This window comes from Puntigrus tetrazona, chromosome 9 (genome assembly GCF_018831695.1).
Source record: "Puntigrus tetrazona isolate hp1 chromosome 9, ASM1883169v1, whole genome shotgun sequence".
NCBI classification, from domain to species: Eukaryota; Metazoa; Chordata; class Actinopteri; order Cypriniformes; family Cyprinidae; genus Puntigrus; species Puntigrus tetrazona.
The window spans coordinates 1,191,493-1,218,539 of NC_056707.1; the positions used below are offsets into that span (position 1 = coordinate 1,191,493).

The 27,047-nt window shown below is 36.4% G+C and overlaps 1 pseudogene; it reads left to right on the plus strand.

Moving 5' to 3' along the window:
- The first annotated feature begins 1,238 nt into the window (after positions 1-1,238).
- Positions 1,239-27,047, plus strand: part of LOC122351444 — a 33,917-nt pseudogene continuing 8,108 nt past the window's right edge.

Genomic DNA, 27,047 nt, shown 5'->3' on the forward strand with positions numbered 1-27,047 from the left:
GACATTTGTGAGTTATTCTAAATTGCAATAAATGTTTTTAGCCAAGAGTTTTTTTAAAACCTATTCACAAAGTTGCTGAGACATATTTACTAAGGAATAGAGATAAATCTTAAGCAGAGAGTAAGTGGTGGGATTGACCTCACATACGTGGATGATGTCAACATGCTTGCTAACTAATTCATACAGTGATTGGCTGATAGGAGAGGGGCGGAGTCTCTCACTCTGTCAAACACATTGGGCCTCATCAGATCTGTGTACACAAATCAACTTATGACAGAGTTCACATGTGATCCATTAAAAGATTATGCTGCTGTTGATAAAATTGGTGGCAAAAATAATCATCATTTGAATATCACACCCTAAAAATACCCCCAGTTTCTCAAGCTTTGCTCTAGAGTTTAGCAGAGCATCACCAACCAGCTGAGCACATTTCATCATTTCTTAGATGTTTCAAGACCGTCAGACACTAGTTTAACATGTTCAGTCGGTGATAACAAGTGCCTGCTAATGCCAGCAGACACACTGATATAACAGAACCTCTGTCGATGTCTGTCAGTTCAGGTGAATTGGCATTTTACAAAGCCATATGGTATGTGTTTCTGACTACCTCCATATGTGGTTTTCTGTTTATACCTGTAATTTATATTATATTAAATACCTGAAATTTTCTGATACAATAACAAAACAGGTGTAGACTTCTACACTCTATGTAATGCTGCTGAATATGATGCATAAAATGCAGCAGGACAGTTACAATGTGGTGTTGGTCTGGATGTGGCAAAAGTCTGATTTTACTAGAAAATAAACGTGAAACATTATTTTACAAAATAATCATGCACTTCCATTAAAACAGAATTTTCACGTGTGTTTGAAAATAAGTGACAAATCTTTTGAAACTGTACAGTATTTAACAGAGCATATGTGCATATTCTGCTTAACTTATATGCTTAACTTATGTTTTAGAAGTCAGCACTTCCTATTAAATAGCATTCTTTTTCATGAATTTATTTTTGGGGTGTTCAAAAACTATCATATTGTGCACCAAACTAAATTGTGACATGATTGTATCGTTACTTCCCAGACATTCAGACATTTAATTATAGTCATTTTTAAACTTCTGCTCTAGTGCAAAAGCCGTAGCTACAGTTCGTTTTTTTATATCACTTATTTTTTGATACCATGGGATGGAATGATATTAGCATCTCTGAAATCACAGGCATGTGCTGTGTGTTGACAGGAGGAATGCCAACTCCAAAGCCAAATCCAGGCTCACAGGAAGGTGCTTTGCCATCACTTCATGGCATGGAGTCGGACAGCACTGCCACCAATATCCTTGCTTCCGTCAAAGAACAGGTAACTGTTTTGGTCCAAACAACTGAAGTCAGTGGCAAGAAAGTCATGAATGAAGATAAATAATGAGAGAAAGTGCTAAAATGTCTTATTGTAAAGTGCTAAAATGTCTTCTAGACAGAAAAAAACATTTACTTAAAGATGTGAGATGTTTCAGATTTCTAGAGTTTCTGTATTTTTCAGACCTGAGAAGCATGAGCTATTTCTCTGGTGATTTACACACGCCCATTGCATTTTAGGTGTACAAAACTTTATTTCTTCTGTGGAACACAAACAGAGATTTTTAGAAGAAAAAAATCTTTGAGATTACACAAAGTTAACTTTGTTTTAAAGAAATTGTTTACGAAGATAAAAATTTGCTTAAAATGTAAAAAATTCCATCAGGCTATCTGAGATGTAGTTGTTTGAGTTGAGATGAGTTCTTTTTTGAAAGGATTTGTAGCTTTAAATTACCTGGACACCAGTGGATCCTCTGCCACCAGAATAAGAGCCCAAACAGCCAATTAAAAAGAAAAAATATCCACAAGTAACCCACATGACAGTTAATGTCTTGGAAAATGAACAAATGTCTGTAATAACAAATTTATCATTAAGATAAACTTTGAACTGGCTAAAAGGCAAGACCGTAGTAATGCTTTCTCAAGTGAAACATTTGTCCTGTCCGGAAGAGAATAGAAATTAAACATATTACAAGTGAAAACAGTCCAAAACCATTCTAACAACCATGTCTCTCCACAGGGGAGAGACTTTTCACTGAAGGAAGCATTATTATGGATTATGGACATGATATTTGACATTTTCAGTTTCCCACAAGATAAAAATATGTTATATTGTCATTTTTAAAATTGATTTGTGTTGTGACTGTCTCAAATTACAACTTTTATAAATTAAAAAGAAAGCATTAAAATATTTTAGTAAATGGCAATATTTTTTTTCCACCATAGATATCTGGAAGCATTGATACATTTACTCTCCGTGTCCTCTTGTGTGACACCACATCCTGATTTTAAATATAAATAAATAAATTGGCTGATTCCAAAGAAACTTTGAATAGTTGAAGGACTCATTCATTCTGTTACTGAATATTCCTGTGAAACCCATAAAATGTGCACAAGGTCAATTTTCAAAAACTCTTTGAGCTACTACAAAAAAATTATATTTTTTGTCCTTTTGAAGTGATAGCGCTAAATTTATATTTTTGTAATTGAAAACTGTATGTTAAACTACATAATCATGGAGAATCATGCAAATGTGTCTTGCAGCTTGCTAACTACTAATGACAGGCTAGCTTGGAATAGCAAGGTCATTATTTCACTCAAAAAGCTGAAAAATCTTTTGGTGTGACAGATAATGTTCTCGTGTGATGCCTATACTGTCAGAGGACGCAGGTCTCTTTAAGAAGCATTTTGAATAATTAAACAAGACTTGTAACTCTTATACAGTAATTTTCTGATGGCTTTTTTCAGAAATAAAGTGAAATATATGTTATAAATTGTTGTGAAAATAAGTATAAAATGTTATCCTTTTTTTGAAACCAAAAGAAATCAGGAGAGAAATTATCGGAGAAAGTAAATAGAATTCATATCTTAGTAAGTATAGTTTGAATGAGAATTATATTTAGTTGTAGTAAAGACTACCAGTTTGGAAAATGGATTCATGTAGGTATTCACTTATTATATACATTTTGTATATAATAAGCGTATACACCATGAATCCATTTTCCAAACTGGGTCTTTGGCTTGTCCTGAATCACTACCCGATTTGTCCCAGACTTTTCAAAGGCCAACACTAGAGATGGGCATTTTCCAAAAATATTGCATTTGAATATTCTGCCCATAAAAATATTCAATTATTTGTTTATTTAAATGAGGTTTACTGAGAAAAACACATTTTCCAACACCCCAGAATTAAAAAGTCAGGTTTTACCATTTTTGAATAAATTCAGCTGATCTTAGGGTCTGGCAATAGCAAATTTCAGCATAGCTTGGCATAGATCATTGACTCTTGATTAGACTAAAAAACTTTATATTTATATACTAAATATTTAAAAATTGACTCTTCTGTAGTTATGTTATGTAGTAAGTCTGACGGGAAATGAAAAGTTATGGTTTTCTAGGCTGATATGATTAGTGCTTTGATACAATCTGTGTTGTTATAAGCTCTATATAAATAAAAGTGATTGAAAGATTGATATGACTAGGAACTCTAGGAATATCATGCAGTGCCTGAAAACAGACAGACACTTTTGCTTGCACAGGGTCTTGGAAGCTGGGAACTAATTTTCCCAGACGCAGTGGTATCATTGCGCCTGCAAATTGCATTGAAATAGGAAGAATAATCATCTTTATAATCATCTTAAAACTTTTCAGCAGTTTTGAATGGATGAAAGCAAAAAAAAGAAAGAAAGTTGAGTTAGACATATCAAATTAGCTATGTTTAATGTTAAAATGGTCCTCTATCTCTGTGTTAAATTCCATAACTTTGCTGCAGGCAGTTCTATGGGCTGCCATGGGCTCAAAAGAAATGAAAATAAGAAGAAGGGGTGGTACTTGGCCCCTAATAAAAACAATAAACAAAAAACATGTTAACCCGGGTTTATAGTGTACAGTGTAAAATTACAAAACTGACTATCCAGGTTTAATTACGCCCCCAAGTAAAAATATTGTCGTGAAACATAGAACAAGATATGTGAGGGTTATTTTATACCAAGGTTAAAATGACACTGGATTTAAGCATAAAAGCTGAAAGAAAGCTCTATTCTCTCTCTATATGGCGCAAAGCCAAATCCTATTGTTGACTAGTGTCAACAGGAAATAAATCTCTATTGGAGAGCACCTGGGCAGTGTCACTTCCTCTTCCTTTAAAAGGAATTTCCTGGAAACTTTCACTCGTTTTGTTGAAGTACTCGCTCAAAGTAAAAATGAAGGAGAGGAGAGAACAAGAGACGCTTGTTTGATTGAGCAGTGTTTAGACTGTTTAGCCCCAGACTGTAAAACCACCCGTCCAGCAGTTTAACCGGCGAAGGAGAGAGAGGGGACGTCAGACCGGGAGGTTGAACTGTTACTATAGAGCCGACTGTTGCAAAATAGGCTGGGATGAGTGATGTCACAAGTGAGTCTACTGATGTTTTGCTCTATCCTGCTTTTCTTGTCATGTTTTCTAAGGCTTGTGACCTGAGGTTTGTAGAATGGATTTTATCACTTAAATCTGTGCTGTTGGAGAATATTATATATTGTGTTTCATCAAAAAAAACCCATCACACCCTTCTATTAATTCTAAAAATACAGTCACTTTATTTAAATGAGTGTTCTTTTAATGATTAGTGCGTCAGATCCATTCATAGTTAAAAAGACTGAAGAGCTGGTGCCATGATGCGTGCATCATGCGAGATGATGCATTAGGTTTCTGCTGAAGTCTTTTATGTACAAATATATTCACAATGATGTGCTTTTGATAAAATCGTGATAAATAAAAGAGGGCAGAAGCCATTGGTGAGTAGTTTTATTAGTGTTGGCAGATGGGTGTTTGCCACAATTTTGTATATATGTGTGTTCTGCCCAACATTACCTTCAGTAGATGCGTGCATATTTGGACTCTTATGATTAGCTCTTGGATAAAAGGTATCATCTTGTGTCAGTGCTGATTGATAAAGAACATGAAAACCCCCAAAGAGTAATTGGTTATATATTTATTATGGAAAAAATATATTTTGAACCATAATCCCAAATTACTACAACTGAATTCAAAATGATGAAGCCTATTAAATGATCTCATTTATTAACACGTGGCATCACTACTAAATATGAGGGAAAGTGTAAAGGTTTTGTGATGAACACCATCAATATGCTTTGCTCTTACTGCTGTCTCTATGTAAATATGACCTTATATTAAATAATTAGATACATAAATGCACCTATATGCATCTCCACCATAATTCAAACAGGCATGTCCCTTGTAATGTCATAACTGAGTTTTGCCATGGTATACATGTACTCAGAATTTCAAATGAATGCCTCTGCATCTGCATATGTCTACTTTATTTCCTGCTATATGTTAAACGTATATGAATAGTATGTCCAAAATCTTAGTATTTGGAACATAATAACTAAAACCTGGATGAACAACTAGTTCCACTGAGATTCTGAAGTGTACATCCAGAGGATATTTTACACTCACGTGAGACCACAGGAGAGGAGTTGTGAGTGGCAGTGAAGTAACGCAAATAACGCCATAAGTCTTGTGACAACACTTACATTTATGAATTTAACACACGTTTTTATCAGAAGATTTTTGAAAGTGATGGCCTCAGATTTTTGAGTGGAGGAACAGAGAGGGGTTGTAGACTGATTTATCAATCAATCACTTTTATTTATATAACACTGTTATTGATACAGATTGTATCAAAGCACTGAACAGGATCAAATAGAATAGAATAGAATAGAATAGAATGATAGGGATGTATAATGACGAGATTGAACAATTTGTTATTAAATGCAGAGACGGTCTCTGTAATCAAATCAACAATAATTGCTAGAAATGAAGCTGGTGTCCTCTAACTAAGCAAGCCAGAGGCAACAGTGGCAGGGAACCAAAAGAATGGAGAAAAAAAACCTTGGGAGAAACCAGGCTCATTGGGGCAAGTGAGGATTTTTTTGCAGCAAGACCCTCGTTCAGTGGCCTGAGCTTATTTTGTAGATGGGGAGGTTCTTTTTTCCAGGGCAGTCCTGAAAGCTACCATCTTAACCTGAAAATTAATTTTGGTCTCAACTGGGATTCGGTGGAGTGAGAGCAGGAGGGTTTTGGATGTAAGCTCTCTTTGGCATCATCTACAGAGGCTTAGTTGGGATATTTTATTATTTTCTAATGTTGTAAAACATGAACGTACATGATCGGGCTGAGCTCAGTTCATCACCAAACACTTGCGCAGCACCGCTAGGTTCCTTGCTGTCCTTGTTGGCATAACATGGCATTGCAGGTGTACGTCTCAATTTCATTCAAACTATAGAGATAGATAATGTCAAGAATGTACACGCTTGTTTGAAAGAACCATCAAATGTAGTCAGTGCATGATTTTTAGATGCAGCTTATTTTTTTAGATAAGAAATAGATGATGTTAAGAGAAATTTATGGATGTCTTTGTTTGAAGTGATCTAAATATTCATGGTTTGAAACAGATGGAAAATTGACAGGCTTGTGCTGCAGTTCTGTGGATGTTTTGCCCTCCAGGTCTCTTTACCAGTCATGTGACTGAAAACTCTATATAGGTGACGGTGTATCCTGCCCAAATGAACCCTGCTATAATAATGTTTTGTTTTCTTTGCAGCAGTGGACTGTTCTTTAGTGTTCTTAGGGACAAAGAAATGAGTGAGTGAAGCCAGACATTAGCAGCCTTGTCTTGAGTCTTGACCCTTCCCACGGCCGCTGATGGACTGTTCTTTACTGACACATTCCCATCCAGTTTGTGTTCTTGCAGTTTAAAACAGGTTTTTCTAAAAAAAAGTTAAAACTGAAGGATGGATCAGTGTTTTTTTGGAAAACCTGGTGGGCTTAGCAGAGCTCATTATCTTTTAAAGGGACATGCATTGAAATGGGTCAGTGTTTTTGTTTTGTTTGTTTTTTGACAGGAAAGACATAGGATATGAATGGTCAATACAAAAAAAAACAAAACAAAAAAAAAGAGAAAATAAATGTAATGGAAAATATATCTAACGAAAAATTTATAAATATTGTGTGGTACAATAAAATCTTCCTAAAATTGTAAATAATTATAAAAAGAATATTACTGGACAAAAAATATATTAGATTTGTTATATTATATTTGTTCGACAGGGGTCAAATAAGGAAAAACAAAACAAAAACGTAATATGATATTAAAACAGATGTATATCAAGAAACAAGATTTTAGTCTTGTTATATTTTAGTAATTGTTATATTTTGTTATATGTAGAGCTTTACTCTAATATGCCGCTTAGTTATTCCTAAAACTGTGTTAAAAACCAACTAAAGATTAATTTAAATTGTTGATTATGATTCTGCCTGAAAAATTCTGACGTGGTGTTTTTGCCATATCGCACACCCCTACAGTGAAATTTGTGCAAATCGGGTCATTTCATTCTCATACATTTACATACATGGAAGCCAATGGAGGAGAAAGTGTCATGTGACCGTCCCTTTACTCACATCAGTATTGAGTTCCAAAGTTGAAAATTGTGGTGTTGCTTTATGGCTGTGCTGTGTGTGCTCTCCGAAGGGTTACTGCATTGTTATTTAATTAATGTTTTATTATCCAAAACACAGAGGCCCACTAAAATGCAGGGTCTGTTTAAAAGTATTGAAGGCAGGGTTTAAGTTAATAGATCAAATCTGCTAGTTTTCTTTTCATAGACAGTGGGAGTGTGAAGCTGATGTGTACAGATTGTTCTCTAGATAGTGTGTGTGTTGAGCGCTTATAGTTGACACCTTTTAGAGCAGTGCTGCAGTGCAGAGCTACCTTGCACTAGGGGTGCGGGTATACGATTGTGATTATTGAGGGTATTTTAAGCACTTTTGAGTTGAGCTATGGTGCATGCAGTGTATGTGTTTATTGCTGGCTTAATCATGATACTGTTCTTCATCAGAGACAGAGACTGAGAGTGTGTGTTGTGTTTAGGAGCTACAGTTTGAGCGTTTGACTCGGGAATTGGAGGTGGAGCGACAGATTGTGGCCAATCAGCTGGAACGATGCCGACTGAGTTCAGAATCCCCAGGAGCTGCTAGTGGCGGGTACATACACACAAACACACTGCGTCATTACCCTACTGACCACTGACAGTGTGCATTTACAGTACTCTTTTTTATTTCCTTTTTTTCCATTTAATATTCAGAAAAGTACAGGAAGAGAGTTGGATTATTAAAGATATGTAAATCTAAATGCAACTGAAATATCTTTGGTTATGTGCTAGGGGGAAAAAAATCTTAAAGAATAAATTATGGCATAATAAGCAATTGCAAATCTTGCATTTATATTGCATTGAACTGGCAGTGACTGCCACATTTTAAATCAAAAACTAAGTTTAAATGCAACTGTATTTTCCATGTCTTGAGCTATGAGCCTGACATTTAAATAGCAATATTAATTGCCACATTTTCTTTTCTTTTTCTCTGCGCTGTTCATGTTACCTGCCAAAACTCAAATGGAATCGAAATTATTTTTGCGTTTGAATTTCCAATTTCTACATCAGTGCTGTCAAAGTGAGGGGGCGGAACAATACTGGGGGGGTGTTTGTATTGGGAGGTGACATCACTCACAGATGACCGTGCCAATAAATCGCTAAAAGACTGTAATATAGCGATTATGTTCTGCTAACAGCAGCAGCAACAGTGTGCACAATAGGTCATCATTCACTATTAACCAAACAAGTGCAATTCCATGACATTCCAACTGTCTTATCATTAGGCCACGACTGCCCCAGCAGCTTGTATCTGCCCCACTTCTTGAATAATTGACACAAACCTGTTAACCTGCATCGTCATCTCAGTATTTTAAGGTTTTTGCAATTTATAATTGTATGTATGCAAACATGTAACGTGTAAAAAAATGAATAAATAATGCAAACAGTTTCTTTTCAGCACTGACACAGGACAATGATATACAAAACATAAAATAATGATGCACTGCACTGCATGCTTGCAATGAAGTGTTAATGTATTTTCCAATGGTTCAAAATAACTGATGTTGAGCTACAGTATGTTGTTTCATGTGCCACCTGTTGGATGTTCCGGTGAAGCATAACACATTTATTTACACTCTATAAAGCTTGCACAGCGTTTTGGACAAATTTTAATTTATTTATTTATTTTTTGTCAGAGCCAGCCATTAGATTTTAGGCAGTCAGAGTTTAACAGAAATGTTGTGCGGTTTACACAACTCAAAAGCTGGTTTCTGTGTTATGGAAAATGTATAACAATAAGGTACTTGTTATGGCAAGGAGGATGTGAAAAGAAAATTATATATATAAAAATGCTGGTAGGTCTTTTGAATCATCTTGGAGATGTTGTTCTCCACAGTTCTTCTGGATTTAGTCTGGTTTTTGTGTCATTTCAGACAGACTGGATGATGATTACATCAAATCACTGTATAGGGGTACTGGTTCAATATAGAGTGTATATAGAATGAATGCACACAAACACTGTGTAACACAGGCCTAGAGCACACCTACACGTGGGGGTGTTTATACTTTTGACCAGCACTGTTCCTTGTGCTTTGTTGGATTTACACATACTGTATATATTGGGTTAAAGTGATAAGTGTCGCTCATTGCTGCTCCTTTTTAGATCAGTATGTCGCTTTAGATGTACTGCTCAGGTATTTATAATATCTTGAATTCTGTTGTTACATTATGGCTTTTTAAATATCATCATTTACTCATCCTCATGTTACTTTAAATGTGTGGGAGTTTCTTAACATCAATGGATTGAAAATGAAAGTATGAAAGTTTTGCAAAGCTTATCAAAAACTCACTTGGAAGTTTTTGCTATTACAGATTTTGTTACTGGTTACATGGCTCTCTCACATCTCATTCCACATTTTAGAACTGATTTTATGTGACTTTTTTTGTTTTTAGGTCGTCTGAGATGTCTCTTCCCTGGAGATCTGCAGGTACTGAATGAATGCATGAATGCATGCAATTTTAAGCCAAATGGGATTTCCAGTATCATTTAATCAATGACAGCTTTTTTACCTCAGTAAAGTGTGAAGCAGTACAGTTCTATTTATACAGCAGGCTTTAGAGTCCTTTCACATACCTTAGCCAAATTTTAGATCCTCTTCTATTAAATATTAACAGTCGAATGAAGGCTTTGACCATTACTCTGTCTGTCTATCATCATGACTTCTTTCCTGCCTTCTTTTCTCAAGTTGACATCCACATGAATACCACTCTGAGCACTAGTTGCAAAGCCATCTTTCTGAGTTGTAATGTGAAGTGTCTAATCTGCTTTTTACTGTGGGTCTCAGGATCGGTGGGGAACTCTCACAGTTCTACCCAGATGAACTCTTACTCTGACAGTGGTTATCAGGATGCTGTCAGCTTCTACAGTGCTCAGGCCCTGGGCGAGTGTCAGCAGAGACTTGTTTCAGGAGGAAGCTCCACACTGCAGAGGAGCTCCAGGGCCGAGGCCAGGCTGTAGGACACCACCGAACACCTGAGCTTCAGGTACAGCTCACAACTTAATGAAAAACGTGCAGGTCATGTTTCACCACAAAATCAAAAGTAAAGAAGAAAATGAAGCATCTCTCCTAAAAGCGTTTTACTAGTAGTACCACAATATCAACCGCATAACAATGCAACAATAGCAAAACCATGATTTTTGTGTTTTCTTTTTTGTAAGGATAATGCCATGTGTAGGCTACTAGTAATGATAACAATGTATACCCTATTGATTTGTACAAAAGCTCAATAGATTTGAAAAATCTTTATTTAATAAGCCTAAACAGACAGTGAATGAGTGCTTGACTGATCTTGTGTGATTATCCACATCTGTCCCTCCTTTCTATATCATCTTTCTTTGAATGAATCGAAAAGAACGGCTTTCAGTTGCTGTTTGTAGGCATGTCTGAAGTTTAGTGAAATGCATGCTCAATTGGGTTAAGGTCAGGTGACAGACTTGGCCAATCAAGAATATTCTAGCTAGCTCCAACATGGTCTCAGTCTTCGACTTGGAGACCACGAGTAAACTGCTTTTCCACCCCCCTCCGCTGGGTGACACAGTAGAGCAAGCTGTTCTACACAATGAAGTGTGAGAGAGGATGGGGTCCAGGCCGAGGCTTTTCACCATCCAAGCACACTTTCCCCCAACACTGTCGCCAACAATCATCCTCCCGCTGGGCTCGGGAAAATGAACCCCCTCCTTTCACCTGTCGGAAGACAAAGAACACGTTCCTGGCACGTCCTGTCTGGCATATGCCCCTTAAGCTGGCAGGCGATTGTCCCCATGCACACAGGTAATCGGTAGAAGGGTCTTGGAGTCACTGTGAGGCGGAAGGAGTTGAAACTCTAGGAGGCTGACCGCATTGCCAAAATTCAGCAGGGCTTGGAACAAACTCCCGATGATCTTCACCTTAATCTCTGTGGCTTCAGAGGGGATATCCTGGTGAAGAACACAATCGTCTTTGGACTGGGGCCCGCCAGCTGCTTATTGGACACGAGATGCTCTCCAGCATGTGTTTTGACCACACAGTTGCCGTCCAGCAGCCAGTGTTTGGCAAGGTGTGCTAGTTCGGCTGCCTGGGCCTGGAACGACCCAATCATGGAAGAATTTCCCACATTATCATACTGGGTGGCCACTGTGGCTGGTAAGCTGAAGGTGGTCTGCTGTTCCTTGCTTGTCAGGAGTAGGGCTAAAGCCTGGGCCCAATCAGTCCACTCCCAGCCTTCAGTAACAGCTGTATTTTCAAACATCTGTAGGTATACTTCCACATCCTCATCAGCCCTCAGTTTATCAGTCATCAGCTGGGAGACCTGCATGCAAAGATCCGGTACAGGAAAGCGTTGGCAAGCGGTTGTGCGGAGGCTGGCGAGCTCCTGCTCGGTTCCCCCCTTTTCTGGTGGTGAGGTGTTCTCTTCTGGCAGATACTAAGTTCTGTCAGGCGCTTCAGAATCTCTTCATATTGGCTGGGGAGGAGCGGCCGCATGGGAAGGAGACAAATAAGAGAATAAAATAAAGAGATCACATGCCTGTGTTTCCTTCTAACATGCCAGCATTTTTCACCACTGTGACGGAAGGGAAGGAACGCACGAAAAGGAGGGCTAAAAACAAAACAAAACACCAAACAAACCCTGGAGAGTGCATTAATTTATTAACACAATAGATACAATTCCAGCTTCAGTCTGCGCAGTGCTTTGGGGAAAAGAGTGCTGATCTGTCACAAGCTGGTGTCTAATCGGAAGGAGAGAGCAGTTAGTTTCTCAGGAGACAAGAGAAAGTGCCTCAGTCTGGTTTGGGCCTCGCATGGCTTATCTGGCTGGCTACATTTTGATATTTCTATTCATCAAAGAATCCCAAAATAATGTACTCAACTGTTTTAAATATCGATAAACATATTAGACTGATATCTGAAATGATATTGAAGACTGGAGTAATAATGCTAAAAATGCAGCTTTAATCACAGAAATAAATTACAGTTTTTAATTTGTACTGTTCAAAAACCTTTGAATGGTAACGTAGGCTGATTATTCTTATAGATTGAGACAAATGTGCAGAAAAAAATGGTATAAAAGTGCTGTTAAATCATTCTGTTCCAGCAGGAGGCGCTGAATTAGCAATTTCTTCTGTAATGGCTGTAATCAAATCATGAAGCTAATTTAGCAGATAAAAATTAAAATGTCTTTGATGAAAGAAATGAAAAAACTTTTTTGGGTATGGGAAATCAAAGTCAAATGTCATTAGAATATTAGTAGACTGAGTAATATCTGCTAACTCTTTTAACTTTATTGTGATGGTGTTACAACTGACAGTCTAGTGACTAGTAAAAGTAATTTTGTAAGTATATGTAACTTATTCTAAACATTTAAAAGTCTACTAAAGGAACCATGAAAATAAAGTGAAATCACAATTATCAATAATACTTGTGCATTTTAATAGGTATGACTTTGTCATGTTTTATAAAAAAATATATATATATATGTTTTGACATATAAGTGGTTATTACAGTGGGTGAGAATTCTAAAAACAAATGCAAATGTAAATGTAAATCCATGAAACAAAATAACAATTCAGAAAACATTATAACAAGTCAAAAAGTATAACAACAAATTCAAAAACAAAACAAGAAGTCAGTTTTTCCTGCACAACTTGATTGGCAGATATCTGGTCCAATCAGCGGTAAGCAGTCAATCGTCAAACTATACCTTCCTCTTCCGGTTTGTCTAAATTGTTGTCGTGTTTTCTGACTTCTTGTTTTGTTTTTGAAATTGTAGCTGTGCTTTGCGACTAAATAGTTCTTTTTTCATATAATGCATTTGTAATTTGTTGTTTTGTTTTCAGGATTGCGATTTGTTTTGCACTTCTCTGCCACCGTAGGTTATTGTACATACAGTAAGCTTCAGAATTTAATTGTTAGGCCAAAATAAAAAAAATTGCTGAAGGTTTTGCCACTTACTATGTGAATGTAATTTTGTATATGTCATAAGATGACACTTATGACATATACAAACAAAGCCAAAGCAGTAGAGTGGGTCAAGGCTGAAGTACAAACAGATTTTAGAGTGATTGATCATTTATATGCACTTTTTTAATGAAATCTAAGATCTCTCCTTTTTTTTTTTATACATAATTACGACATACTTTTTTGCGGTCTCTTATAGGTGTCAGGACTGATGGATGGGGCTAAACCCACTCGTGCAATGCGTCGTGTTGGTTCAATGCCCGCTCGTGCTCAGCCGCTGTATGGAAGCAGCATCTCTCCATCTCGTGGGTCTCTGCGGGCCACTCCTGGAAACTCCTATGGCTTGCCAATTACTACTGAACCTAAGCCTATGTCCACCCTGTCTGCAATCCCTCAAAAGAGCTCTCCTGACGCCCTGCTCAGAATGGGTTCCTCCCGCTCGAGCGGAGCCAGCCGCACCACATCACCCTATTCTGGAGGAGTAGGCTCTGTGAGAGAAGACGAGCAACTTGGGTCAGTGTCATCGGCCAGGCCGGGGATGACCGCAGTACCACAGCATTATGGATCGATGATGTCGAGATCGCTTCTGCATGATGTATCCAATCCATACATTACACACAGCTACGAAATCTACGAGCGGATAGACCCACGACCAGACAGCTTAACAGGTAATAAAACAGCCAATTCTGTTATCTCCTATTTATTTCAACCCACATGTAAAAGCCATCATGAATTCCCTGGGACTCTCAAAAGCAAGTACCTGTACCTATCTTTCCTGGGTGCCGATAGATGATATTATTGTGTATTGATGCTAGTCAGAGATATTTACGATACCAGATGTCTTTGTTGATAGTCAAGGCAATATTATGGTTGTTCTCCTGTTAATGTATAAAACTATTATCATTGTTATTATTTCTACTGTGCCTATTATTATTAGTAGGCTACACTTACACGCAAATGAGGCTTCTCCTCCTCATTGGAAATGTTTTAAGGATTGATTCTAAAACTAAGCAACAAAATTGAACTGCAGGGTGATAAACCTTTATTTACAAATTATGTCAAGAGTGCTAAAAGAAATCTTTTCTTTGCAGTTTCTTTATGTTCATTCATAGCTGTTATTGTCACCAGCATTTCATTTTCTTTACAGAACATTAACAAAAATGTGATGCTTATTGATGAGTTTCACCTTGACTGATTTTTAACACGCGGTCCTAATAGCGACGTATGACTGCTGACTGTATCCGAATATATGAACTGGCTGTAATAAATATTTTTATATTTAACGTCAGTTTTTCAGTATGTTTTAAAGTCTATTATTTTGGTTATTGATGGTCCCAAGCTCTTTCTCTCTCTCTCTCTCTCTCTCATGCAGAGAGAATTTAAATCACCAAATAGTTATGAAATAGCCTGTGACGTATACAGAGAGTCTCTCTCTTGCCCACACCCACCCATACACAATAATATCGCGTATCAGCGATTTCATGATATGCTGGTGATTTGACGATATGAAAAATGTCATTTTTTTATAGCATAGCTTGCAGAAAATAGCTTACTAAACAGTTACTGGGTTACTCTTTTTCACATTTCCTTGGTTGTTAAATGCACTGGGGACCTGATTATAGCACTTAAAATCTGGAAAAGTCAGATTTTCTTGATATGTTTAAAAGATTTTAATGATATTACGCCTGAAAATTTTCAGCACCTGAAAACGCTGGGGACTATTTTTAGGTGCTGCGTAATATCATTGTGCCTGCTGCAGCCATGGTATGGCAGTGAAACACAATGCATAAAAGGACTTAGTCCTGATAATCAGTAAATGCCTTGTTTGTAATGCGTTTTATTGTTTTGATGTCATAACGGCAGGACGCAACATTACGTTATGATAAGGGGGGCAATTATAAATAAATGTTAAATGCAAAATAATACATTTTAATGCAGTAAAGATCAGGCTGTAGTATTTTGTAGTATTGTAGTATTTTGGCTATGACCTAAAATAAAGTGATATAAATAAAGAGAATAAGTAAACTATTTAATAATTTTGTTTGCTAGTGGTTTAAATACTGTACATGCGTTAGATATAGTTAACAAGTTGTTAAAAAAGGAAAATTAAATGATATCTAGTTGTTTATAAATGAGCTATTTAAATAAACTTTTTAAACTACTGTCTGCAATGTGACACTGTGTACATAACCAATTCATTTATTAACAGTGGAGTCTGCAATTTATGAACTATAAATTAACTGTAAACTAATAGTTTGCAAATAATAGTACTTTATTACTGTTTTCTTTATATGAAATGTTACCAATTGTTTGTGTTTTTCTTGCATTTTCTTTCAAATTGGGGTGAGTTTTCTCCACCTACCACGTGCCCTGTAGCTACACATCTCATCATTTGCACACATTGTGATTTAAAGCAATATTTGGACTCTCCCAAAATCTGATGATTAAGTTATCCAATGTCAAATATAATGTAAACTTATTATATTATGTAATGTAGTATAATGTCTATAATATAATGTCTACTTGTATAAATCCAAATGACAATGATCAGTATTTTTTTTTCCGTAATCTAGTTAAGTGAGTTGGAGAAAATGACCCATCATCATGTCAAACTTAATTTCTGTGGAACATAAAAGATCCCCCAACATTCAGATCAACCAAACATGTTTCAAAATATCTTGAGTTCTGAAATGCTGATTTTCTTAGTACAATATTGCATACAGGACTTAAATAAGTGTATGTCAATTGAATAAATGAGTGACAGCCTCTCTAACTATGTGTTTGTATTGTATTGTCATCATTAGGTGTGCGGACATCTTACACTAGTCAACACAGTCAGATAGGTGCTGATCTGAGGTCAGCCACTTCCCCTGACCGACATATAGGACCTATTTATGAGGGCCGGACTTTCCAGGGCCCTCTCTACCACAGCCTCAGCCAGGCCGCTTCAGACCTGAACCACAGCCCACAGAGTGCACTCTATAGGTCGTCTTTCGGTATGAAACTTTTGTGAAAACTTTTATTTATTTATTTTTTTCTGCTGCAATATTTGAACTATATAAGAAATATTTTGAAAACAGTTGTGTTAATATGATGATTTTGAATATAATATTTAAAATGTTGAAAATAGTCCATACTGTAGTCTAGTTCATCACTTAAATTTGCTGAAAATTGTAGTTTCTTTTTTAACAAAAAAGTATTCTAATTATTAAGTATCTACTTGCACTTCCAAAACAGCACATTTTTTTAAAGCTTTAATTTTCGCTTCCAAACACTGAACAGTTGTATGGCTCAAGTCAAACACGCCTGATTTAACTGATTTAACTGAATTCATTAGACCTTAAAACCTGAAATAGGTTTCTAAAACCATAGACATAAATACATAGATGTCTCATAGCCCACAACTGTACTGGACCTCTATTAAGACTGCTAAGACTCATCTAATATAATATATTGTGCAATATATTGCCCAACCCTCAATTAACGTGCTGTGGTTGCTGTATTTCAGGTATAAGTAACCTTCAGCGGAGCTCCAGTCAGCGCAGTAACATGATGTACCAAAGAAATAACTATGCTTTAAACACCATATACACAGAAGCATACCAGTCTACCCCTTACTGGTCCCCTGATCCCAACTACTCACGCCAGCCCATGGATAATGATGACACACGCTCCCCTTCGGTAGACAGCATGCAGAAGGACCCAAGGTAGATGACATAGCTGATGGTAATTAGTAAAGCTCAGCAATTTTTACTCAGTCATGGATCAACACCTGCTGCATCTGCACTCACATTAACACCCCGTTACTGCTGTGTGTGTGTGTGTATGTCTGTGCACGTGTATTATAATTTGTAAGCTAGCTTAATGGGAATGTTATGATTGTTTTTGTAGAGAGTTTGCATGGCGTGACCCAGACCTGCCAGAGGTCATCCACATGCTACAGCATCAGTTTCCATCTGTACAGGCTAATGCAGCAGCATACCTGCAACACCTGTGCTACAGAGACAACCACGTCAAGTCAGAGGTAAAGAATGCTTGAATTGTGTGGAATATAAGTCTGTAAAGAAGGGAAAATACAAGGCAGGTCAAGCTCACAAACATAAACAAATTCATGTTGTTCCAAACCCATTTTGAACTGTGACCATAATGCCAAGGTACCTACTGAACATTCTGTCTACCATTTACATCCCAAGCATGCATGCGTGGTTGCCAGGTTCGGAAGATTAATAAACCAATGGGCATAAAATGTGTTCCTTTTTAAAAGGAAAGTTTGTTTCAGGATAAATTACCAGTTGGCAAATGTTGCAAGTCAGGTCACCTTTATTTGTATAGTGCTTTATAGAAGAAAAAAAAGTGAAAGTGCTACTGAAATAAGGTGACTGGACATAACATACCTAATCAAAATAATTGCAAAGTTTAGCTCCAGCTCTAATCAGACACACCTGAGGCGACTAATTAACGTCTTCAGGATCGCTTGAAAATTAAAAGCAGGTGTATTTGATTCGTATTTGATAGTTGGAGTTAAATTTGCTGGAAAAAGCAAATTTATAATCAATAAACTTTTAATATCAGTACTTTTTACACATTTCAAAGAATTAATATCTGTTTTAACCACTATTTTGGACTGTCTCTCACCCACACCTGCAAGATGTTTGTGATTGGATATTGTTTAACAATGATATCTTTGTCTAAACCTAAAAAGTAATCTTGACAAACTATATATCATTTGAAAGGTTGACAAATGACAAAGCAATAGATAAATAGCAATAGAATCTCCATGGCGCCAAACACACTCTTACACTTCTATACATATGTTTTTATATGTTTTAGAGGTTCTAGAAAGTTCTAGAAGTTACTTTCCAAACTATTTCTGAATAGGATGTCTACTTCATAAATATTTAAAAAATATGGAAATATATGGTTCATAACACTAAATAAATGGAAATCAAGAGTCCCTGTATATCATCCAGTTGAAAAGTTTGGTTGTGCATCCACAAAATAGTTTTTTTGAGATATCAACCAAAATTTTGACACAAAACTTATTCAGATGATTGGCCTTGATTTTCTTAAAGATTCGGTTGTAATTTTGTAAAATGTTTTATATTAGTTTGTATAAAAAATACAAATATAAAAAAGAAAAGGAAAACAAAAAGAAAAAGCCTAACGTTACCCTCCATGCGTCTTCAGCTGATGCTAATGCTAACTCAGCTGAACCACACCTGGACATTCTGTCAGAAATAAAGGCTAATGGATCACGCCTTGATGGAATTACTAGGCATCTAGAGGGGATTGCAACCTCTGTGAATTCGTTTACTGATTTGTTTTTGGCGCTAATGTGTATAAATCCGAACGGAGGATCTCATCTGCCGAAGATTTATCAACAGCTACGGAAAGGCAGGTGACTAACTTGAAGATGATAGTAGATCAATTGCAGACAAAGGTAGACGACCTTGAAAATAAAGGTCACCACAAGAATCTGAAAATTGTGGGCCTGCCAGAAAATGCTGAGGGCTCTAGCCCACTGTCATCGTATCTACAAGACCTGATCCTTAAGTGGCTAGACCTACCTGCAGACATTCCTGCTCTGGACATTGAAAGGGCTCATAGATCTCCCATGTTTGCGTCAACCAGTCTCGAATTCAGCTCTGAGAAGCATCTTGGTTCGGTATCTATAATTCACTGATAAAACTATTCTGAAAGCAACACTGAAGAAAACGATCATTCACAATGGCTCGGAGCTTCAATTCTTTGTCAGTTGGTCTGCTACAGAAGCGTGTGATTTCAGGATGGTGAGTAACGCATTTGCTGCCCGCAGATTTACCTATCCAGCCAGGCTACGATGTCTGCATAACGAAAAGATTGGCCTATTTAACAACCAGGATTCAGCCAAGGCTTTTTTTGGACTCTCTGGACAGTTAAATCTGACTTTGGGCTGATACATACACTTTTACTCTCAGTGGAGGATTAAGATGATCAGCCTCAACAGAAATTGATCTTTACACCGCAGAAGAAATGCAAGCAGCAGAAATCAGTGACATTTATTTGCATTTATTTGTTTTAATGATACTGAAGTCTAACATGAATGCATAAATAATACATAACATCGATAATGCTATGTGTTTTTCGTCTTTTTTTATACAAATATAAAAATGTTGGAAAAAATACAGTAAGCATCTTTTAAACGCGAAAATAACCCGAGTTATTTATTCAAACTATTTGATTAGTCTCAGGCTAATTCATTCAAGAATGAAACAAGCTCCTGTTGTTTTGAATGGTGTTATATTTTATGGGTCATTTAAATCAAAGACTTAAGTGTGTTGCTTTGAGATGCACGACTGTTCTGCTGTGATCTTTGATAGAAACTAGTTTATAGGCTAACCAGAATAGAGCAGAAATGGTCAATATTGAAAATATTGTCTGAATTGTATAGAGCACTTCATGTCGATTGAACTCTTGCATAAAATCAATGTCAGATTTGCAATAAAATTGGTTTTCAGGGGGAAAATGTACTCTCTTGTGTTGGTTAACTAGACATCATGTTATAAATATTCAAACCTGCCTTTTCTGCAGATGTTTCTTCTTTGTGCAGTTATGTACATTTTTATATATATTTCAACAAGATTCTCTCATTTATAGACTGGCTGCACAAGCCGCACCTTGCTCGATGTGTTGGGCTACTTTCAATAGATTTTATCAATGTTAAAGCTGTTTTGAACTCACTATTTAAAATGTATTTGTTTACCTTGACTGAAAGGTTTTGAGTAGATCACCAGTGTAATAATGACATGCTCTCACTCATGAAAAGGTCACAGCATTTTTGTCTCTATCTGCATAGTTGCAAAGTCATCTGATAAAGAACTGAATATGCGCCGTATACTTGTGTATACCCTCCACTGTTATTTAAAGGAATGACCTTTTTAAGTTTAATTGCAATTTATGTCTTTCAGTCCCCACATTTAAGACTCCTGAAACTTTCTGAACAGTCAACTTTCCTAATTGTCAAAATGCCATTACCCAAACGGCTCTAGAGTTGATCTTGATGTGCTTGATATAAGCTTGATTTATTAGAAATTAGCATTTGATTTTTTTTTTTTTATTATTATGTCAAAAACCTTCACAGATTTGGACCGGAGTCCGCCTGTTGAGGAGCTTGCTTTCACTATCGTAGAGACTGCAAAAGATGCGCCGGTTGAAATAGAAGACCTGGACCGTGGTCTGCCTGTTAGTCACTCATGATGTAGATTATAAAATTATTGCAAAATCCTTAGCCTGACAATTAAAAATGAAAAATGTTTTGTCTTAAATTGTTGAAATCCAGGTATGGCTCAGGAAATATCCAAATAGATCTTAATATTATAGATGAGGTAAATTCTACCAAGGAATCTGACCTTATTTTGTCCCTAGATGCCAAAAAGGCATTTGTTAGGGTGGAATGGCCTTTTCTTTTTGCAGTGTTTAGAGAAAATACAGTTGGGAATCAATTGAACTGTTTTGCTTAAATGTCTATATTCTAATCCAGTAGCTCAGGTTAATACTAACAGAATGTTGTCTAACAGGTTTACAGTAAGCAGTTAGAGAAATCTTATTTCTCTATATTCAGACGATGCTCTGTTGTATATTAAATACCCTGACACCTCTACAATAATTAAAATCCCTGTTTCAGGGTACAAGATTGTTCTGGGCTAATCTGAAGCTTTGAATATATGCTCCCACTGAAACCATCTCAAAATCAGGCTTTCACTTAGGACTTTCTGTTACAAAATTTTTGTATATATCTGGCCAAAAATTATGGTCAACTATTCAAATACCTTCAATCAACTTGTGGATGAATCAGGTGGCCATACTGTTAACAATGGAGAAAAAAATAATAATAATTAAATAATATTTAACATTTTTTATGTTAAAATAATATTTAACATAAAAAAATTCTGTATTGAAATGAGTGGGGAAAGCTACTTTTTTTTGCTTTGTAGGATGGTAAAACAAATAATAAGATATATACACTACTGTCCTTATTTTTATAAATATTTTTTAAAAATTTTATATATTTTAACTGTTTTTTTTTTTAATTCAATGAAGATAAATTTAAACTAATCAAAATACACTCTATACATTGCTAATGTGATAAATGACTATTCTAGCTGCAAATGTCTGGTTTTTGGTGTATAGAGGCCCATTTCCAGCAACTATTACTCCGGTGTTGTAATGGTACAATGCGTTTGCTCATTGCGTCAGAAGGCTAATGGATGATTAGAAAACCATTGTGCAGTCATGTTAGCACAGCTGAAAACAGTTTAGCTGGTTAGAGAAACTATAACACTGACCTTCCTTTGAGCAGGTTAAATGCTCAAAATAGCCAGAAAAAGAGAACTTTCATGTGAAACTCGACAGTCTATTCTAGTTCTTCAAAATGAAGGCTATTTTATGGGAGAAATTGCCAAGAAACTGACGATTTCCTACAACAGTGTGTACTACTCTCTTAAGAGAACAGAACAAACAGGCTCTAACCAGAGTAGAAAGAGAAGTGGGAGACATTGCTGCACAACTGAGCAAGAAGATAAGTACATTAGAGTGTCTAGTTTGAGAAATAGATGCCTCACAGGTCTTCAACTGGCAGCTTCATTAAATAGTACCTGCAAAACGCTAGTGTCAACATCTGTAGTGAGGCGGCGACTCCAGGATGCTGGCCTTCACGGCAGAGTGGCAAAGAAAAAGCCATATCTGACACTGGCCAATAAAAGAAAAAGATTAATATGGGCAAAAGAACACAGACATTGGACAGAGGAAAATTGGAAAAAAGTGTTTTGGACGAATGAATTGAAGTTTGAGGTGTTTGGATCACACATAAGAACATTTGTGAGACGCAGAACAACTGAAAAGATGCTGGAAGAGTGCCTGATGCCATCTGTCAAGCATGGTGGGGGTAACGTGATGGCCTGGGGTTGCTTTGGCGCTGGTATTGTAGGAGATTTGTTCAGGGTAAAAGGGATTTTGAATAAGGAAGGCTATCACTGCATTTTGCAACGCCATGCCATGGACGAAAGCAAAGTTTATTTATTAGTAAAGTTATTTCAAATACAAATCATTATGTCAATGTCTTGACTATATTTTCTATTAATTTTACAACTCATGGTGGTAAATAAAAGTGACTTTTCATGGAAAACACAAAATTGTCTGGGTGACCCCAAACATAACCAAGATATTTTGTTTTGGGTCTGTAGAGTTGCCTTAGAACATTAAAAATAGGCTGCTCAAATTTACCCTGTTACAGTACAAAACAAAAATGTAAAAATAAAAATGTCAAAGAGTGTTGAAACTTTGCATGCACGTTTATGACCCTACAAACAAACAACATCTGTAGACTTGCTTTAGAAAATAAAAATAGGGAACAGTACAAACTTAACAAAAATATTTTGGACATGTCAGAACATTAGTGTACTGAAACTTTGTAAGAATGTTTATGACTCTAAATGAGGAAAGGAAAAAATACATAAGTTAACTTAAAAATCCAAAAAATTGACCCAGAACAGTACATGAGGGTTAATGCTGTTGACTTTGTTATAGTATTTTCGTAATTAATGTTATATTTACAGCGAGCTTGTATGTAACTGGTTATATAGAACAGTGGCAGCAAAAGTACATTTTTGGGGAACTCTGCATTACAATAAAAAAATTTGTTTGTGTCACTAAGTAGGAACAGAAATGAAATACCTCACTTTGTTTGAGCAACCCCTGATCAACATGAACATCTCTTGTGTTTTGAAGGTGTGTCGTCTGGGTGGAATAAAACACTTGGTGGATTTGTTGGATCATAAGGTTCTGGAGGTGCAGCGGCATGCATGTGGAGCCCTGAGGAACCTTGTTTATGGCAGAGCTACAGATGACAACAAGATCGCTGTGAGAAACGCAGGTGGAGTTCCTGCTCTGCTTTGCCTGCTGAGAACAACAGTGGACACTGAAGTACGAGAGCTTGTCACAGGTCAGCCAGTTTGTTGTCACATACGTGTGTATAGCTTGTCTCTGTTATGTACAGTATGCATTCTATTAATATACATTACATCTGTAGGAAATGCATAACACGTTCTATCTGTAATAATATACGAATATCTTGAATAAATTAGAATTGAATTTTAGTATATTTTCTCAAGGGATAATATTGCACAAATGAAACTTGGATATATTTTAGAGTAGTCAATATGCAGATTGTATAGAAGTACAAATTTACAAAAATAGCTCAACATATAGTCATTATTGTCCAAATGATTGGGAACAAAAATAAGTACACCCTGACTAAAAATGTCAATATTTAGAAGGGTCACCATATCTAGCGCTGCCTTATTCCTCCTGGGCATGGAATTCACCAGAGCTGTGCAGGTTGTTGTTAACATCCTCCACCCCTCCTCCATAATGACATCATGGAGCTGCTTGATGTTAGACACATGGTGCTTCTCCACCTTCCGCTTGAGCCAAACAAGTTTATCTTAGTCTCATCAGACCACAGGGCATGGTTCCAGATATTTAGTGAATTACAGACCAATCTTGAATCTCCCTTTCCTGTCAAAGATACTATGTTATTTTAGAGTTATTTTCAGAGGATAGTAAATCTTTAATATCACACAAGTTACACATTGACTACTTTAAAATATATCCAAGTTTCATTACTAAGGTATTGTCCCTTGAGAAAATATGCTTAAATGTTTGTTAAAATGTGAGGGGTGTACTCACTTTTGTGAGATACTGTACATTTACACGTTGTTGCTCTATAAGAGCATTATGTTAGCCTAATTATTTAACTTGCACTTCTAATAAAACTTGAAGCACCTGAATTCAGTCATTAAGAGGTGTATGCCAAACTTGTATGCCAAACTAATTTTATTTTCCATAAAGTGCCAGATTATTTCAGAAGAGAAAATTATTTGTCACAATTAACTACAAGCTGTGCAAATACACTTTTAGTGAAATATGGATGCAGTAATACTACGTGTAAGTAACCATGTTCATTTACATGTCCATGTTTAATCATGTTCTGTCCATATGCTTTGGATATATACACTCAGAAGGTAGTATATCAGAAATTTAAACTAATACGATTCAAAATGCATGCTTTCAGCATGATGAAAATGATAATCGCAAGCAAAACATATGTTTTTAGTAGGTATGAGCTGTAATGGCACAGCTCTATTCTGGATAAGGGGGCGGGAGCATGAACAATTCCCATGCCTTCCATTCTGCAAAAATAACACATTTCCTAAAGAGCAAATTTCTTTAGCTGGTGCATTGTTTCAAGTGCCCAGCTGACTACATGCTTGCACTATTAGTCTCTTCTCTCCGCACCAGGATAAACTGCTTCCGATGGCCATGCAGTTTCACTGCGTGAAGTCTTCAGGAAGAAAAAGGAGTTTTCCCATAGCGTCTTTTGTAAACACAGAACTCAAGTAACCTATTCGATCTGTAGGGTATTTTGAGTTGAGTCTCCTTTTAAATCATCTGCAAATTTAAGCCACAAACTGAACAGTCATATGTGCATTGATTCTTTTAGAAGCATTAAAAAACAATAGATTTTTTAAGTTGCTGGAGTCATTCAAATACATTTATTTTTGTGATCTGATCACAAAGTGTTTAAAACCCATTTTTACAGAGTGAGACATGTAATATCATACAATGTAAAAATAAATAAATAAATAAATAACATCTGTTCAGAAAAGTAGTATCTTAGTTGATATTACTCTTAACAATCTCAGAAAGACACACTGAGACGGAAAAAGATTTGTGCTTATTTCACACATACATGCCTTAAGATCGAATTATTGGACAATGTAACTTCATAGGTTACATATCAAAATAATCCTTAGTTAATTCCCTATGCATTGGTGTAAACCACCTCATAACACGCATTGCATGCTTGAGATATTAATCAGAATATGAAGGGACACTAAACTGTCTATTCTGATCCTCCAAAAACTCTTCCCATTAAAAAAAGACACCTTTTTCATTGGTTAGGACAAACAGGAGAGGTGTGATTGACATCCTGCATGTGTGCTGCTTTCTGTCTGTAGGTGTGTTGTGGAATCTGTCGTCGTGTGACGCAGTGAAGATGACAATCATTCGCGATGCCTTAAGCAGCGTGACCAACACTGTGATCATCCCTCACTCGGGCTGGAGCAGCACTGACTTTCACGATGAGCACAAACTCAAGCTGCACTCCTCTGTCGTGCTTCGCAACACCACCGGCTGTCTAAGGTAACCGCAGCACAGCACTGCTTCCTGGATGCGTGGAGTCAGGATAGTTCAAATCATTACTAAAAACTCATAATTTACATTCTCTAAATGATTGGTTTATCAAAACTGATGAAGGGGAATAAAGATCAGTAGATCTGATGAGATTTAGAAAAATATCAGCATGTTGGGTTCTTAGTTTTTTTTCTTCTGATTGGAAGCTCTTGTGATTTTCAATTGAAGGACCTTGCATTGTAGTAACAGTTAGAGCTTGTTTCTGTCGAAGTCAGAAGCAGCAGTTGTGAGTGGGGCAATGAAACCTTGGCCCCACCATTGTGTTAAATGTGTTAAATATTTTAAAAGGGTCATATGATATTACTAAAAAGAGAATCTGTGTATTTGGTGTAATACAATGTTTATGCAGTTATATGTTTAAAAACATATTTTCTACATACTGCTATTTATAGTCTCTCCTCTAAGTCCTGCCTTCCTTAAACAGATTGATTTGTACAAAGCTCATTGTTCTAAAAAGCGAGGTTTGCTCTAATTGCCAGCTATTCAGTGTGTTGTGTTTGGCTGAATACCTCAAGTCTTATGCCCTTACCATACCATGATACATAAAACAATAAAAGCCATTAAAAACAATGCATTCTGATTATCTGAAATCCAAATTCAGAAAAAAAATTGCCAACTTCCTGTCGGTTGTTCCTAATGAGTGTAAATTAGATTTTTTTTCAGATTTATGAGAGCAACATATATAGAGTTTGGTCTCTGTAGCTAAAACTAAGCCCTCACTTTTGACAAAAGAATTTTGAAAATGACACACTTCCTGCTTGCCAGTTGGTGGCGCTATAACTTTGACCTCTAATAGTCACATTTATGCAATCGACAAAACCCGTGAAGTTTGAGTAAAATCAGATAATATATGTGGATGTCATTAGACACTTCCTGTTTTTCATTTTGGCCATAATTTCATCGCCTTGCTAAGGGCAAACTGGAAAGGTTTGGTGGCTGTGGTTTGGAAAACCTCAGAGGAGTATATCAAATTCCACAGCATTTTTAAATAACTCTGAATAGTCGACTTCCTGTTGAGTGGAGCCAAAAGGTATGAGGCTTCCAGGTGTTCAGCACAATGAGATCTATATGTGTACTGAGTTTCATATGAATACGTGCACGTATGTGTGAACTAAACTGCAAAGTTCTACTTGCTTTCTTTGCATTAATATTTTGGCAGTTTTGAAAATAAACCCGCTCTGTGATGAGGAGTTTTAGGGGCATGTGGACAAGTCTTTTATAAAGAATATCTCTTTGTTTTTAAACTCTAGTCTTTGCAACT